At 41.4% G+C, this 15845-nt stretch overlaps 1 long non-coding RNA gene across 3 annotated transcripts; it reads right to left on the minus strand.

Annotated features, from left to right (window-relative positions):
• Nucleotides 1-2009: 2009 nt before the first annotated feature.
• Nucleotides 2010-11646, minus strand: LOC134477643 (uncharacterized). Of its 3 annotated transcripts, XR_010049730.1 has the most exons (5): nt 11282-11646; nt 9062-10226; nt 7778-7913; nt 5292-5429; nt 2010-4583 (listed from the first exon to the last, which is right to left on the minus strand). It is a non-coding gene; the product is annotated as an uncharacterized LOC134477643 (long non-coding RNA). The 3 variants fall into 3 exon arrangements; XR_010049728.1 differs by lacking the exon at nt 7778-7913 and having other exon boundaries at nt 2011-4583; nt 11282-11644; XR_010049729.1 differs by lacking the exon at nt 7778-7913 and having other exon boundaries at nt 2011-4583; nt 9927-10226; nt 11282-11639.
• Between the last annotated feature and the right edge of the window lie 4199 nt (nt 11647-15845).

Below are 15845 nucleotides of genomic sequence, written 5' to 3' on the forward strand. Positions count from 1 at the left end.
CCCTTTATTCTAATCAGAAAACTGCCGTTTTATAGAAATGTCATGAGGGAAGCCAAGGAAAAAAAATCTCACAATGGAAAACGAACATTTTGCTAAATATAAACAGAACATCTTCATCCCAAGCATTTTCATATTTATTTTTGTCATCACATAAATAAATGTATATTTTAGAAAAGTTGAAAATCCAAAACAGATTCACTAAGAAGATAACTGAAAATGAGATAGCCACCTGAAATGTTGGTACATCCCAATCATTTTCCTAAAGCAAAGTTTTCAACATAATTGAAGAAAAAAATTGTTTGATTTATTATTATGAATATTTACCCATGCCATTAAATATTCTCTAGGGATATTTATTCTCTGTGCCTCTTATCAAAAAGCTGGTATTTTAAAGCTTGCTTTTCCAGAGCAGATTTGGACCACGCTATCTTCTAGTTTGACACATAATTCAGAGTCATGGCTTCCTAAACACCCTTTTCACAAGGGGCCGCTGGGCCGCTCATGCAAACTGGTTATTCTTGATTGCTGATGCTCTGGGAGCTTGTGTTTCTCAGCTCCCCTGAATACCCTGATGGGAGCTGGAGGGCAGAGCAGGGTCCAGAGGGACCACTGGGGCAGCTCTGGGTGACCAGCTGGTGACTGAGTGCTCTGAACTTCCTGATCCCCTCCTAGGAGCCACTCCTATTTGGGACCATGGAAAAATCATTTTACAGCTAAAACCTTTTGAACTAACAAGTGGCCACTTTTTTCCTCTTCTTATTCCAGGCGCGCTGAGGTTTAGTTCAGAGTGGTTGCGAAGGGGCCTCTCCATCATAAATCTGGAAACTCTCTGTGCTTAAGGATTATTTCACAGATTTCCGGAAAGTAGAAGGAAACTAAGAAAAGTAAAAACCTGATAGTTTCCAAAGGCTTGACCTTTGAGGTATATAGCAGGGCAACACTTTCTTTAGAGTTTTTTGCAGAATTCTTTCCTTTTTCACTCTGTGCTAGTCCTTCATGGTGCCACGCTCTGATTTCCAAAGCTCTAGTCCCTTCCTATCCATACGTGGGGTCGGGACTCTCACGTAAGTGCCGAGTTTTCATTCATTTTCTTTTTCACCCTCATATATTTCTGTTATATAAGCTCTGAGGACAAAGACCTCAAGTAAAGGGGGAGAAATCAGCTGCTTGAGCATTCCTTTCCCAGCTGGGGGTCACAAAGGTCTAGAGCTGCACCACCGAGGCAGTAGCTGCTACCCACGGGTGGCTATGTACACACGAATTAAAATTAAATTATATGAACAAGTTTCAGACACTGGTCACTTGTCAAATGCCCGGTGGCCACATGTGGCTATGGCATCAGCAATGGACAGTAGATTTTGTAGAACATTTTATGTACTACTTCTGTCATCGCAGTTCAGTTGGGCAGAGCTGGTCTAGTTTCTTTATAATCAGATTTATCCTGGTGCTATAGGGGATAATGACCGACAATCACATTGTTCCTCATGCGTGACAGTCACAGAAATGGTCAGACCCGAGTTTGATGATAAGGATGTTTTTGAAGGGAGCAAGTCAGAGATAAGAAAATTAGCAATGCTCCTGTCTAAGTCTCCATGCACAGGTCAAAGTTTAAGGAACACAGTCTACATCAGAATAAACAGCTGGGCATCAAGTTACCATGGCTTCAGGGGACTGAACTGTGTCCTTCCCCCAAACTCCTGTGTTGAAATCCTAACCACCAGAGACTGTATTTAGAGACAGAGCTATGAGAGGATGTAGAGGTTAAATGAGGTTAGGACTTGTATCCGTATAAGAAAAGGCAGAGACACTGGAATGCTACGTGTTTCTGTTTCTGTGTCTCTCATGTTCCTTGCATGTAAAGCTCTTGTGACATACAGTAAGAGGGCAGGTGACTCACCACCAGAAGGAGAGAACCTGCCAGAAATCAACCCCGCTGGCATCATTACATCTGATAGCCCCCCCCCCAGAACTGTGAAAAAATAAATTTCTGTTGTTTCATACTCTCTAGTTTGTGGTATTTTATTATGGCAGCCTGCACAAATAATACGATTTGGGTTGCTGCTACTAATAATGGCCAGTGTTTGTTTTGCATTTTGCAAGGTGATTTTATATACCTTGTTTGTGTCTCACAGAAGCCCTTGGGAGCTGCTATTAATATTGTGATTTTACAGATGCGAATAAAAGAGACCCAGGAACTCGGATAACTAGGGGTCACACTGAAACTAGGACCCAAGGTCTCTGAACCCCAGGCCTATCTCTGGCCACTTGGCTATAGTGCTGTAGAAATCTGTGATGACCTAGTTCAAAATTTGCCTGGCAGCTCTAGCTGTTTACATTCAAGTCTGCCCAATAAAAATAGCTGAGAGTTCAGGAACATGGAAATCAATATCATGTAGTCAACAAAGGATTTGTTTCCAGAATATTAAGAATATTTTTCCACAAATGCATTTTAAAGAAACAAAACAATAAGGGAGCAATTGACGAAGGACATGAACAAGAAATCTATAGAAGAGTAAATTCAAACAGCTAAGGAATGCTTTTGAATGTAAAAACTTGTTAGTAAAAAATAAAATACGTATTTATAATAAAAAGTGGTCATTTGTATTGCTATTCAGTTAGGAACAAAATTTAAAAGTCTTATAATACCAAGCATTGATGAGAAAGTAGAAACTGTCGTAAGTGTGGATAGGGTTGTAAATTAGTATAGGCTCTTCAGAGAACGATTCGTCAATATCTACTAAAGCTGAAGATATGCACACCCTATTTTGCAGGAATTGACTTTTACATGTACAGCCTAGAGAAAGCCTGGCACATGCATTTTGCAGTTATGATCAAAGATATTCATTATAGTCTTATTAGTAATCACAAAAACATTAAACAAGCTAAGTATCCATCAATAAAGGCATAAAGTACAGTTTTTCTACAAAGAAATATTCTCTAGCAGTTAAAATAAATTGCACTAGATTTTAATGTATAAATACATCTATATAACTACATCTCAAAAGCATGATATTGAGAGATAAGGGTAAGTTACAGAAACATATGTGTAGGTATCATTTATATAAAACTTAAGAATTAATATTACACATTGGTTGTGACTATAAAATTGGTGAGAATACAAGCAATAGAGATACAAAGAAAATCCCCTCCACAGTGAAGATTGCCTTTGAGGTTAGGAGAAAAATGCATGGTATGTTTACATATGCACCTCAATATTTGATAATTTCAGTTCTCAAAACACTTTGCAAGATTACCATTGTCCTGACCATTCAACAGCAGCACACCTGGCCTCCACTCTGCATCTGGGAGAGCAGGAAGAGGAGCTCAGAGAAGCTGCTTTCCTAAGAGACCTCAGCACATCAAGGGTAGCCTGGGGTGTGACTTCTTGTTGGGTAGCTGGCATGAGGCACAGTCCCCCCCCAGTACTCTACAGTCCCAGCAGAGAGCCGAGATCTGACCTTTCAGCAGTGTCAGAGGCCAGAAGCAGCTGCCTGAGCTCTGTCTTTCTGTGTACATCAGAAGCTGTCACTTGACTTAGAATTTGGCTTTAACTCACTGAATGTTCGCAAAAGCAAACTCCAAACCTAAAACCTAAGAGTAATTTTAAAAATCAATTAATGTAAGACCCAGGCAATTATTTTCTTGAGCCTCTAGAAAGTTCAGTATTGCTAAAAGTATTTTGCTTGTTTTATGGAGATAAAAAGAATAAAATTTTAATTAGTGTTTTTGAGGAGTCAACCGGCTGACACACACCTTTTCCTTTTAAAAACAAACAACGGAGACACTTTCCCCATTCAACATCCCCCTCTCACTTCCACTTTCCTTCTCCCCATCCTGATTTCTGAGTTTCTCAGATTTTCAGAAGCTTTGTGTGATACAATGTTCAACAGTCATCTCTCTAAAATACATCTTTTCTAAATTCTTTGTGGTTGTCAGCTGACTTAAACATTGAATGAATAAAGGACCCTCTATTTGGCAGCAAATATGTGTTAGGTGGTTGGTCAATACCCGTTTCATCTGGCTTTGTTGGATTCTTTTTTTATTGGTACCAGGGATCAAACTCACGACCGCGTGCTTGCAAGGCAGGCGCTTATGCTGAGCTAAATCCCCAGCCCTTTGTTGGATTCTTGTAGTGATCATCAGTACTATTCTCATTGCAGAATGAAGGAAAACTGAACCTCAGAGCAAGTGACACGCCGTACTGGTATCCCATTATATTTTAAATATTAGGTGTCCCCACCAAAGACTCATGGACTGCGGAGTTGGTCTCGCATGCAGCAGAATTCAGAGATGGGGATCTAGCGAGGTCGCTGAATCATAAGAACACTGACTTTTTATCAATGGATGCACCCACCGATGGCTTCATAGCTGAAAGCACCATTAGGAGAAGCCTGCCGGGAGGAAGCAGACTAGAGGCTCAGTCTGGAAGAGCATACTCTTGTCTCAGACCCATTCCTCCTTTCTGGTTGTCTTCTTGTTGTTTAATTCCTGGCTGTCATGAAGATACAGCTGTATTCTGCCGTGATGCTTTGTCTTGTCCCAGGACAGGAAGTAACAGATCCCAAGGGAACACGAATTGAAATCTATGGAACCAAGACCAAAAGTGGATCTTTTTTTTTTTTTAAAAAGTTGCTTATGTCAGGTATTTTGTCCCAAAAATGAACTACTGACCCATGGAGATCCAAACCCTTAGTTCTAGTTGTGGATCAGTCATCCAGTTTTTCTTCTAATTCTAAGGTCTTTTCTGTGACAATTTAATTATACTGAACAACAAAAGAAATAGCTTATTTCTATAATCTTTGTTTCCTTTCCTTTTTTTCCTGTGGACAGTGATAAAGAATAAATTGGCCAACTAAAAAAGATTAGTGAGCAAAATATATCCTGACTGGCTAGCTGCTCCATAAAGCCATGATTTCTCTGGGTGGGTCTCACACCTGGCTCTGCCCTCTGAAATACTGGTGCATTTGGAAATGAGCCTGTGTTATTATGATTAATGAATGTCTACTAGACAACAAAAAGCGAGAGCTAAAAAAAGATCTCATGCACCTTGAAAAGTTGAATAGAAATCCCAGCACTTTGGAGGCTGAGGCAGGATGCTATGAGTTTGAGGCTATCTGTACGTAGTGAGGTTCAAGCCCAATCTATACCACAAAGCGAGACCCTGTCTCAAAACAAAACAAAACAAAACAAAACAAAACAAAACAAAGCTAACAAAACAAGCAAATGAAAGCTGAAAAACCCCCAAAAGTTGAAAATCAGTTAGTTATCTTACACTGTATGACTTGCGTTACCTTGAAATGCTCTTAATTCCTGGGTGAAGGAGTTTCCTGATACGAGATGAGGATATCAGATCTTTTCCCTCCAGCCATCACATTGATATCGGGGTAGAAGTTGGATAGTTGAGGTCCTGGCGCCCATCAACGTTAGACCTGGAAGAACAGATACCCACTAACTCCAGTGGGAATTCTGACATTTGCAACGTTGCAGGAGGTCAGAGGGTCCTGTGGCCAGGCACAGTTTGGGGACAACACGAGAAGAGAGTGTGCTGGGGCGAGGCAGAGAATCAAGGTCCACCTGGGTTTCTATAAAGACCCAAAAGATGAGAAACGAGACTCGGGCAAATGAAGGAAAAGAAAATAGAGCAGAGGAGGCACGGATGAGAAAGAATGCTAGATTTGTCCGTCGGCAGAGTGAGACACCAGCTCAAGAGAAAAAAGGTCCCACAATGGGACCGAGTCATTTTATTCTCCCTTTCCTTCCCTGACTTCCCACCTCGCCCATCCCTCGATTCCCTTCCCTTCTCCACCTCCCCATTTTCTATCATCTGTCTTTTACTTTGCTCTTAAATTATTTATACTTGAGGCTTGTCATATAAGAGAATCTATGTGATATTTAACCTTCTCTGACTTATTTCACTTAGCGTGATGTAATTATTATCTATCACAAACATACGAATAAATGAAAAGAACTCATATACAGAAAAAGGAGTGACGATACTGGTGTAAGACTACCTGGATCTGGCTCTGGCTCTGTTACTTACCAGCTCTTGGTCAATCACTTAACCCCTAAACTTTACCTTCATGGTGTCTACCTTGTAGGGTTAAATAAGAAAGGTCCTATGTCTTTTGCATGCAGCACTGGCTACACGGTACCTCTGGCATGGGGCTAGGGATCACAACCATGGTTTTAAGAGGGAACTAATGGAGGTTCTGAAGGCGGGAATGATAATTTTATGGCGCTGGGTGAATGCAGTTGAATTTAGATGGAGGCAGGAGAACACTGTGGAGGTCACTCCAATGATCTGGGTATGAGGTAATTGGGTCACGGCTTGGAATGATGTTAATGAGAATAAAAAGGAAAGGGTAAAAGTGACAGACATTTCCGGATTTAAAACTTTCGTAAATAAAGAGGAAAAAAGAGAGACATGAGTCAAAATGACTTCTAGCTGCTGGACTTGGCCTAGTAAAATATTGGCACCTTTGACTAAATGGAAACACTGATTTTAGAAAAAGACTCCCCTGGAGGTGAGTTTGTCACTCTCTGGGATAGTGGGCCACCCCATCAGACATCCCCAGGGGCCATCAGAGCTCCCCCTCCTCTGAAGAGAACTGACTACACAGATTTCTTGGAGTTTCCTTTGTGCATTCCTTACATTTTTCTCTATCTCACATGCCCTGTTGTATTGTTTACTTAATATTTTACTTTAATTTGACTTAAACTGATTTATTTGGCTTCAACTAAGCTATAATATCTGTGAAATCTCAGGCTTTATGTGCTAGTTACTGTTTGCCTAATATACATTAAAATAAAATCATGACTGTTAAAATAGAAATATTCATCCATATACTTCCTAAAATCATTCCCAGTACCGTCGTTGTTATACATACATTTTGTGAAGCAGGAATAAAAATGAAAACTAAAGCCCCATGAAGTGTGGATTTTTCTCATGGAAATAGAATAGCCAAAAGATCAGAGAGCTAACGTGAAGGAGAAGAGGAGGCCAGATAATTACAAAGAAGTGAGTGTAAGAGAACCGAGATAGTACCATGTCATACCAGGAGGTCAGGGACAGAGCAGAAAGGGTATTGTGAGAGAATGTCAAGGACAGGGTGGTAAAAATGCCAATATCTTGAAGAATACAGTTTTGAGCAGGCCGTGGTATGTAGAATTAGATAGCTAAGAGAGCTGTAGAGGGGTCAGCTTCTGGATATATTTTGGAAGTAAGCCAGTGCATTGTTTGCTGGTGGATTCAAAATGACATGTAAGCAAAAAGGGAAAACAAACAAGCCAAAAACATGCTCAGAGTCAGAGCAATGGGAACATTATACTTGTCGCTGACTGAGGTTTTGTTATTACTAATTGTAGTATGTAAGGACAGCCTGGGCTAAGAAATGTCAATAAGCAGGAAGGCCCTGCTGCTGGTGTGTTCACGGGGTATTTCCAGAGATGGCTGGCACGTCCATGAGCAGACCGAGGGGGAAAGAGTCATTCTGGTTGTGGTTGGCACCAACCCAAAGGCTTGTAGCCAGGATGGAATAAAAGGGCATCTTTTCTGACCAGGCCTTACCACTTAACAGCATGTTTAGTTGTTAGTCATTAAGGGACACATTCGCTAATGAATATAGCACATACGATTCAACCACCTCCCAAACAACACATGAAATTTTAGTGGGACATCTTAGATCTAAACCATAGCAAAGGGAAAGAAGGAGGAGGGTGGCGTTCATTCTGAAGAGCTCGGCTCTGCCCGACGGGGTGTCTCTTGTGCTGAAGTCACCTGTGGATATCAGCTCTCTGTTTCTTCAGCCTTTCATTGAAGATTCATGATAGCGACTCTCTAGGTTGCTTCCAGGCCTTTAGTTTCAGACTGGTACTGGGTCCTTGATTCGTTTTGCTCCACAGCTTCCAACTCCCTGGATGGAACAGCAGCAGATCCTCTCACTCTTCGCCACACAGATGGTTATTGGTTCTGTAAGCCTACCTGATAAATCTCTTTGCATAATTATAGATATCTCTTTGCATAATTATATATGAATCTATCTATCTATCTATCTATCTATCTATCTATCTATCTATCTATCTATCTCCTTTAGATATGGAAGATTGTGGAAGGTTCAAGTTTGGAAGAGATCAGGATTCTAGTTTGGAAATGTCAAATTTAAGATAGATACTTGCTTTTCTGAGAGAGGTTTCAAAGAAGACAGTAGGCTAAATGGACCTGAAGTTCATGACTTGTCAAGGAATAAAACATGGGAACTTCAAAATATAGATCACTCTAAATTTACAAAGTTAAATGTTTTCATTGTCTGAGGTAGATTGGGCTTGGTCATGCAATTTAACAAATACCCTCCAAATCTTAGTGGCTTGTACCTTCAACTTGTTCTTTCTTGTTTCTACTATATGTTCATATGGGTTGACTGGAGCCTGATTCATCTTTTCTCACACCAGGACCTAGGCTGATAGAAGCAGACAGAAAGAAAAGAGAGCTCCGGAGGAGTTTGCATCAGCAATGAAATACACTGATTCAGGAATGACACATCTCACTGCCGTTTGCAAATCGTTGACCAGAACTAGCCTCATGGCCCCAGTCAAGCAGAAGAGGCATCAGGAAGTATAGAAATCTAAGTCCTGCTATATGCAGGGAGGGTAGACAGGCAGGTACATTCAGATTACAACACAGTAATATTTACCGCCATCACAAGGTAGAAGATTTGGACATTCATTTGTACATTCAGAGGCTGAAGGGTGAGAAGGTGACCAGGGAAAAGACTATTTGGTTTCTTGGAAATCAAATGAAGCTTTCACCAACTGCACTGAGAGGTTTCAGAGAATGCTAATTGGTGGAGGTGAGTAACATTGTCAAACCCCACAAAATCAATGAGGCAGATAGGAGGGGAAAAGGTCTGAGAGGTGAGTGAAGAGGGTGTGTTCAGTACCTCACGCCAAATGCAAACATGTGGGACAAGTAATGAGCACAGGGACTAAGAACTTCAGCTTGTGAGGGACAAACAAGGGTTAGAACCATGCTGTCACCTCATAGCTTATTGGAAAGTCTCCTTACCTCAGGTGTCCTAATTTGAAGATAGACCTCCTGTGAAGGTGAAATAGCATACTTTTCCATCCAGGTCATGTGGGATTCATTCATGTGGTAGCTGTCGTCCCCATGAATTGCACCAGTCACCTTAGAAAGCTGGGTGGCAACCTCTCTAAAAGTTATACAGACACTAGTACATGATTCACTCACTGCAGCCTTTCTCTGTGAAGTAATGTCTTATCACTGTGACAAAAATAGTTGGGACAACCAACTTGAAAAAGAAGAAGGGTCACTTTGACTCACAGTTTCAGAGGTTTCAGTCCATTGCCACTTGTCTGTGCTGCTTTGGGTCTGTTGTAGTTAGGGGTTGAGCACAGAGAACAATTAGAACCAGGACATGGAGTTTATAATATTATTTTTATAATGTTCACCGGAAGTTAACACCGGAGAATGCAGGAAATCTATCTGCAACACCAAAGACATAGAGTATTTAGTCAAGGGCCTAAATCCCACAGCAATGTCTCATATGAGTCCAGATGGAAAACCCAGAGCTCATGAGAATGCCTCCCATTAGTCCAACAGGAGGTCCAGAGCCCACAAGAAGGACTCATGCCAGTCTCTTTTGCAGATCTGTGCTGGGAAGGACCAACGGTCAGTGGTGGAAGCCAGAAAGTCCATGCCAGAGGGGTGAAGGAGCTGTGCTGGTGGGATGAGGGTTCTACACTGGAGCTGAGAAGTCACACTCACAACAAGGATTAGGGCTGTCCTGAAAGGCACCACAGCCATGCTCAGTGACACGGAGGCCCCGAGCTCCTCTGACGAGCACAGTCGGGTACATGCTAGGAAGCAGCGTGATGAGTTCATCCTGGAGACCAAGTGGCACATGTCTTACCCTCTGGAGCCAGGAAGCAATGCTTGACGTGAAGACCAAAGCTTCTCCAGGAGAACCAACGGCTCAAACAGCAACTAGTAGGAGAATCCACAATGCCTTAACATCTCAACACAATGCAATAAAGCATTAACGTCCTCCTTCTCCTTCTCCACATATTTATGTTGGCAAATTTCCTCAGGTGGAGCATCTTTGCTCAGTGCCATGCTGATGTAATCCAGCTGGCATTAAGTTGACCACCAGTTCTTAATCCATAATACGTGGGAAGGATACAGTGGAGGAGAACTGTTTATCCCTTGGCACCTTGGAAGCAAAGGGAGAGAAGGGGTTAGAGGTCTTATATGCCCCTCCAAGGGCACACCTCCAGTGATCTCGCTTCCTTCCACTGGCCCTAGCTCTTAAAGGTCCTGCCACCTTCCACTAGTGCCCTGGGCTGTGGACCAAGCCTTTAACACACAGGTCTTTGGGGAACATTTAAGATCCAAACTATCCAACCTGTGTACATACCCATCAGACTTGTGAATATACATGCGTGAAAGGCACGTCCTTGGTGGTTATGCAGCATAATTTATAAAGAACTCAAATAATTCAAATGCCAACAGCAGAATGCATAAAGGATTATGGTACAGTCCTATGATGATACTATGGAGCCATAAAAATGAGCAATGTAAAGCAACGCTATGGGTGAATCTCATAACATCACTTTGAGTGAAAGAAGACAAACACTTAAAGATTGTGTTCCCCAGGGTTCTATTTGCATAAAGGCACAAACAGGTGAGCTCAAGCTCTGTTGATAGAAGTTAGGACAGCTGTTACCCTTGGGAGGGAAAGGAAGAGTTACTGAAAGGGGCAGATGGGTGTGTTTAATTTGTAATAAGCCACACACTTTTTACACATGCGTTTTCATTGAAGAGATTTAACCATTTTGAGGAAAAGGAAAGAATAAGACATATTTAGTCTCCAGCAAAAGCAAAGCTCATTTACCTGGTTTGTGGAGATGCATGATCCCACTCGCTTTTGAATCACCAGTGGCTTCCTCTGTTGAACTGGCTGGTTCCAGCCACAAGAATAAATATTTGTGTAAATAGGACGCATGCCATTTTGGAGTGATTGACAGTTTAATTAAGTACATGTCCTTTCACTGCCATTATAATTAGGTTGGTGGAAAATCCAGAAATTCCAGTTGCTACATTTTCTCTTAATTGCTAGACTTTAAAAAAGTATGCATTATGCTTCTGAATGTGGTCTTGGCATGGGAAGGCCGTACTCTCACTGCAACTAATCTTGCTATGTTAACAAAGAAATTGTAATGTTAAACCAGGAGGTAAAACAGAGAAATTTGCCCCTAAACTCCTTACCTTTTCCACTGAGTGTCAGTTAGTGGAGAAACAGGGCTCCTGCAATGTCCAAACCAGCCTTGAATTTGAAAGCACCAAACAAAAAAAGCAACCAACAGTCCTTGCCAATTTACAAGGCCATCCTTCTCCTGTCCCTCTCTCTGGCCTTTTCCCTTCCTTTTAGTGCAGCCGATTAGAGGTATGCCACCGAAACTCTGTTGCTAGGAGTGAACACAGCCCGAGTCCAGCAGGGCATCTCCAACAGGGTGAGAGGAGATGCAGAAGAAATTCCTGAGGGCTGTCTGGTCACATCCCTGCTCTGAGCAGGGTTGTTTGGGAGTCATCGCTCAAGAAGCCAAATCAGGTCATCCACAAGGGGCCGGCAGGATGAGAACATGGCTTACCTCCTTCCCTTGTTCTTGACCCTTAGAGGTTCAGTCTATCATCTCAATGAGTTAATTTGAGTTTTGAATATTTAGGATTTAGACTATTTTTTTTAAAAGAATTGCTTTTTCTCTTAGTCATTTTTACTTAATTTAAGGGAGGCAATTAGAATCCCATTTTTCTTTCAGAGTAAACAAGAAGGTATTTGGATATAATTTGTATGTGTTTTTGAAATTTCTATGGAGATTTCAACTGAAACCTACGCACTTCATAAATACATGCTTTTAAAGATATTGTGATAATATATTACCTCTAATACAAAAGATAAATATGGTAAGCTTTACATAGTCAATTAGATAACTCTTGAAGACAGCACATGGATAAATCTATCACTAATTCTTAGCAGCTATGCATTGTGTCTGAAACCTAATTTGGATCTTGTCCTGGATTGTCTGAATGGTCTTTTATAAATCACCTCCACCACTGACTTGGAGACTGAGGCGATCAGTCTTACTCAGGAAACATTTACTGAGCATCCTCTGTGAGTAGGCACTGTGCTTGGTACTTGAGACAGGAAATTGACTAAGAAGCTGACTGTATCCTAAAGGGATTCCAATTTAGAAAAAAGGACAAAGATGTAACAGCAGAATGTTAGCAGATACAAATACGTAGAAATTAGAGGTCGAGAGGAAAGAAGAACGGACTTTAGAGGTGGAAGGGTTCTAGAACAGGCTTCCTGAAAAGGGAACATCTGAATTTGGTTCTGAAGTATGAGGAGGAGTTTTTCTAGTGGTTTCTAGATGGAAAGAATGCATTGAACAAAGGCACAGATACTTGAAACAGTTTAATTGACTCTGGGAACTAGCTGTAGGGCATTGATAGGTAGACAGAGGCAAACATATCTTGGCAGAAACCATGGGCCTTGTTGAGTAGGTAGAGATTTTTTTATCATAATGGAATCATTCTAGGGAGAGGACTAGAGATACCATGGTTCAGGATAGGAGAAATAAGAAGCTGTTGGATTCATTAATGATGAGAATTTGGACCAGCAGGTTAGGATATATGGAAATGAGAGGACAATGTAAGTACTACTTAGAAGAAGAACCAACAGCACTTGGTGAAGTGATAGCCTTAGTTTAGTAATCTGTCCTCCAGCTCACTCACAAGCTCCCCAATATACTGTTAGTGCCTCTACACCTGTGATTTCTAATAGTCGAGCAGTCCTATCCCAAGAGTCAAACTTCCAAGCCAATCTATTCAAAGTTAAGGGGTTTCTCAGGTTCTGCTAGAAGGCAACTAGCCTAGCCTGGAATAATTCCCTCCATCTGATTTTTGGGCTGTTAGCTGGCAGCTGCTAACTAGGGGTAGCATCACTGAATACTTTGCTTTATTTAGAACATCTTGAGCTCGTGACCTGCCTTGTTTTATAAAAACCCATGTACACACCTAAACATATTTGAATGTGATGTCTCAAAAACACATTTTCACAAGACAGGAAACAGTAATTCATGAACAGATATGGAAGGGTTTATTTTGTTAATCACAAGCAAAATACTTTTGAAAACACTTTTTAGGTTTGGGAGGTAGGAATCTTTGGGTTGCAAAAGCTAGAAAATAAACTCAAACTGAATCAGACCCCAGAGGGAAATTATTAGGACAAAGATAAAAGCATGGCTTCATCCAGGTGAACATGGTCATCAGACACTGCCTGTCCTTCCTAGGTCACTTCCCCAGGTCATCTTCACATTTATCTGTTGGTCACAAAGATGGTAATCAGCAGCCCTTTCCCGATACTCAAACCTCAGTTTAATTTCCAGGATCAAAAAGAATCCAGATTTAGGTTTCCAGAAAATGTAAGGAGATCCCTAGAAGTACCATAGACTAGACTACTGCTTTTCCAAGCAGGTAAAGTCAAAAATCAACTACTTTATTAACAAATTAAAAAATTCTGGGAGAAGGAGGAGACTATATTTACTGAGTCTAATAGTCCGCTGGTTCCTTTAGAACCTACTGGGAAGCTGGCTCAATGTTGGGAGCAGGATTCTTTCTTACTACATATTTGTTAAGTGAATGAATGACAAACTTGAATGAATGAATAGAGGATTCTCCTCCTGTCAGAATTGATACTTGATGTCCTGAAATCTCATGAGCCTGGCTTGTGCCCACCCCATTCCACAGCAGTCTCTCAGAGCTATAGCTGTGTTTCATAATTATATTAAGGTCAGTGATAGACTACACATACAATCACAGTCCCCTTAGATTACAGCCCCTAGTGATGTCATACAGCTGCCATGGATTTTATAAGTGTACTCTATAATATGTGCACAATAGTGAAATCAGAGAACACATGTCTCACGATGTGTCCCTGTCATGGTTTAAGGTAGGAAAAATAATTAAGAAGTTGTCACATTCATTAATGATGAGAATTTGAACAAGCAGGTTAGGGTATTTGGGAATGAGAGGACACTGTGAGCGATATTTAGAAGAAACAACAGGACTCAGTGATGTGGTAGCCTTAGCTTAATCATCTGCGCTCCAGTCACAAGTGACTGTGTCATAGGGTGCTTCAGTTGTCTATTGCTCATGTGCATCACCTCCTCTGACTAGAAACCCTGTGAGGGCAGGGACACATTTTTCCTTTTTGAAGATTAAGAATCCAGCATGGCTGTGGCACAGAGTATGTCCTTGGTAATTGGTTGTTGCACTAATACATGCATGAATAGGTAATTAATGACCAATTAGAGGTAGTGCTCTGAGGTCTTCAGAAAACTACAGTTTCTGTCTCATCATCTTCACTCAATCACTACAGCATATAACAGTGATGCTGATGTTAAAGTCACTAGACGCTCCTTAAAAAGAAAGGCCAAAGCCCAGAACGTGCCACAGAGCAGTTAAATCATAGCATCTGGGAGACCAGGCATCCACAGTTTATAAGCTCCCCAGGTGAACCCAATGTACAGACAGGTTTGGGAAGCACTGGTCTGTAGCTTTATTCAGAATGTCAGAGAAGTACAGAGAATATCATAATTGCTCTTCTGCTGGGTGTCATGGGTAATGGTAATGTAGTTCTTGCACCCTCTGGGACCAGTCAAGGCAGAGAGCTGAAATAGGCTGTTTACGGTAATAGCCAACAAATTGGAGGCTGTTGCTTGGTTGCATGGGCCTCTCCAAAGCTGCGGTGATAATAAATGCTGAGTCAAGGTTTCATGTCTCGCTAGGGTCAGCCGGCATTGAGGGGAGGGACACCCCACCCACCCAAGGCACAGTTTAGGATTAGAGCCATCACTGACTCTTAAACCACACAGCTTATGTTCATCAGGCCATTAAGTCTTTGCCATTCAAAGTGGATTAGATGGACTAACACTGAGGGCTTCCGTTAGGAGCTTTTCAGAAATTCAGACTTTTAGGCCCTGACCAAGACCTACTGAATGAGAGTTAGCACTAAGGAATGCCTCAGATGTCACAGTGGGCACTTCCAGCTGAGAAGCACTGCTTGGACCACCTTGGTGAGGGAAAAGTATAGTCTGGCATTTTCCCACTTGCTCAGAAAAGGTCTAAACATCTTTTGACTCCTCTGTATCTCTGCTAGAAAATACCCAAAGTGCCTATGTCCTCCTACTGCTTGTAAAAAAACAGACTCACCCTTAGGGCTTTCAAAATAGTGACAATTCTTACGTTAATGTTTTGATGCTGAGAGCTTGCATTTGGCTAGGGAAATTCTGAGATCTTCACTGCTAGCTGCCCTCTCACTTGGAAAGGCAGAGTCCACATGTACCCAGGGATGGAGGGACCATGCCCTCATCATGGTTCTCCTTGTGTTTGTACTGTAACATCCCCGGGCCTAGCTGAGAAAAAAAAAAATCTAAATGAAAATTCAATAAGCAAAAATCTGTTCTTGGATCCATGGACCATGAAACCACCAGAACCAGGATGTAGACATGTAAACAGCTTCATTGGTAGAAAGAAGGAGTTTAAAGTGTCAGACATCAGAGATCGAAATTATTTGTTCATTTACTTTTTACATTTTTTCTCATTTTTGTTTTTATTGGTACATGTTTGCAGTACATGATTGCATTTACTGCGAGGAGTTGGTAATTGTACATAATGTGTGTTAATTCATTTCTGGTCCCGCACTTCTCCCCTCCTCCTTGCTCTTTCCATCTGTCAAAGAGCCCCAGATTGCAAAAGCTCTGTCTCCATT

This window comes from Cavia porcellus, unplaced genomic scaffold (assembly GCF_034190915.1).
Source record: "Cavia porcellus strain 051 isolate PalLab524CR breed Dunkin Hartley unplaced genomic scaffold, mCavPor4.1 scaffold_9, whole genome shotgun sequence".
Taxonomy (NCBI): domain Eukaryota; kingdom Metazoa; phylum Chordata; class Mammalia; order Rodentia; family Caviidae; genus Cavia; species Cavia porcellus.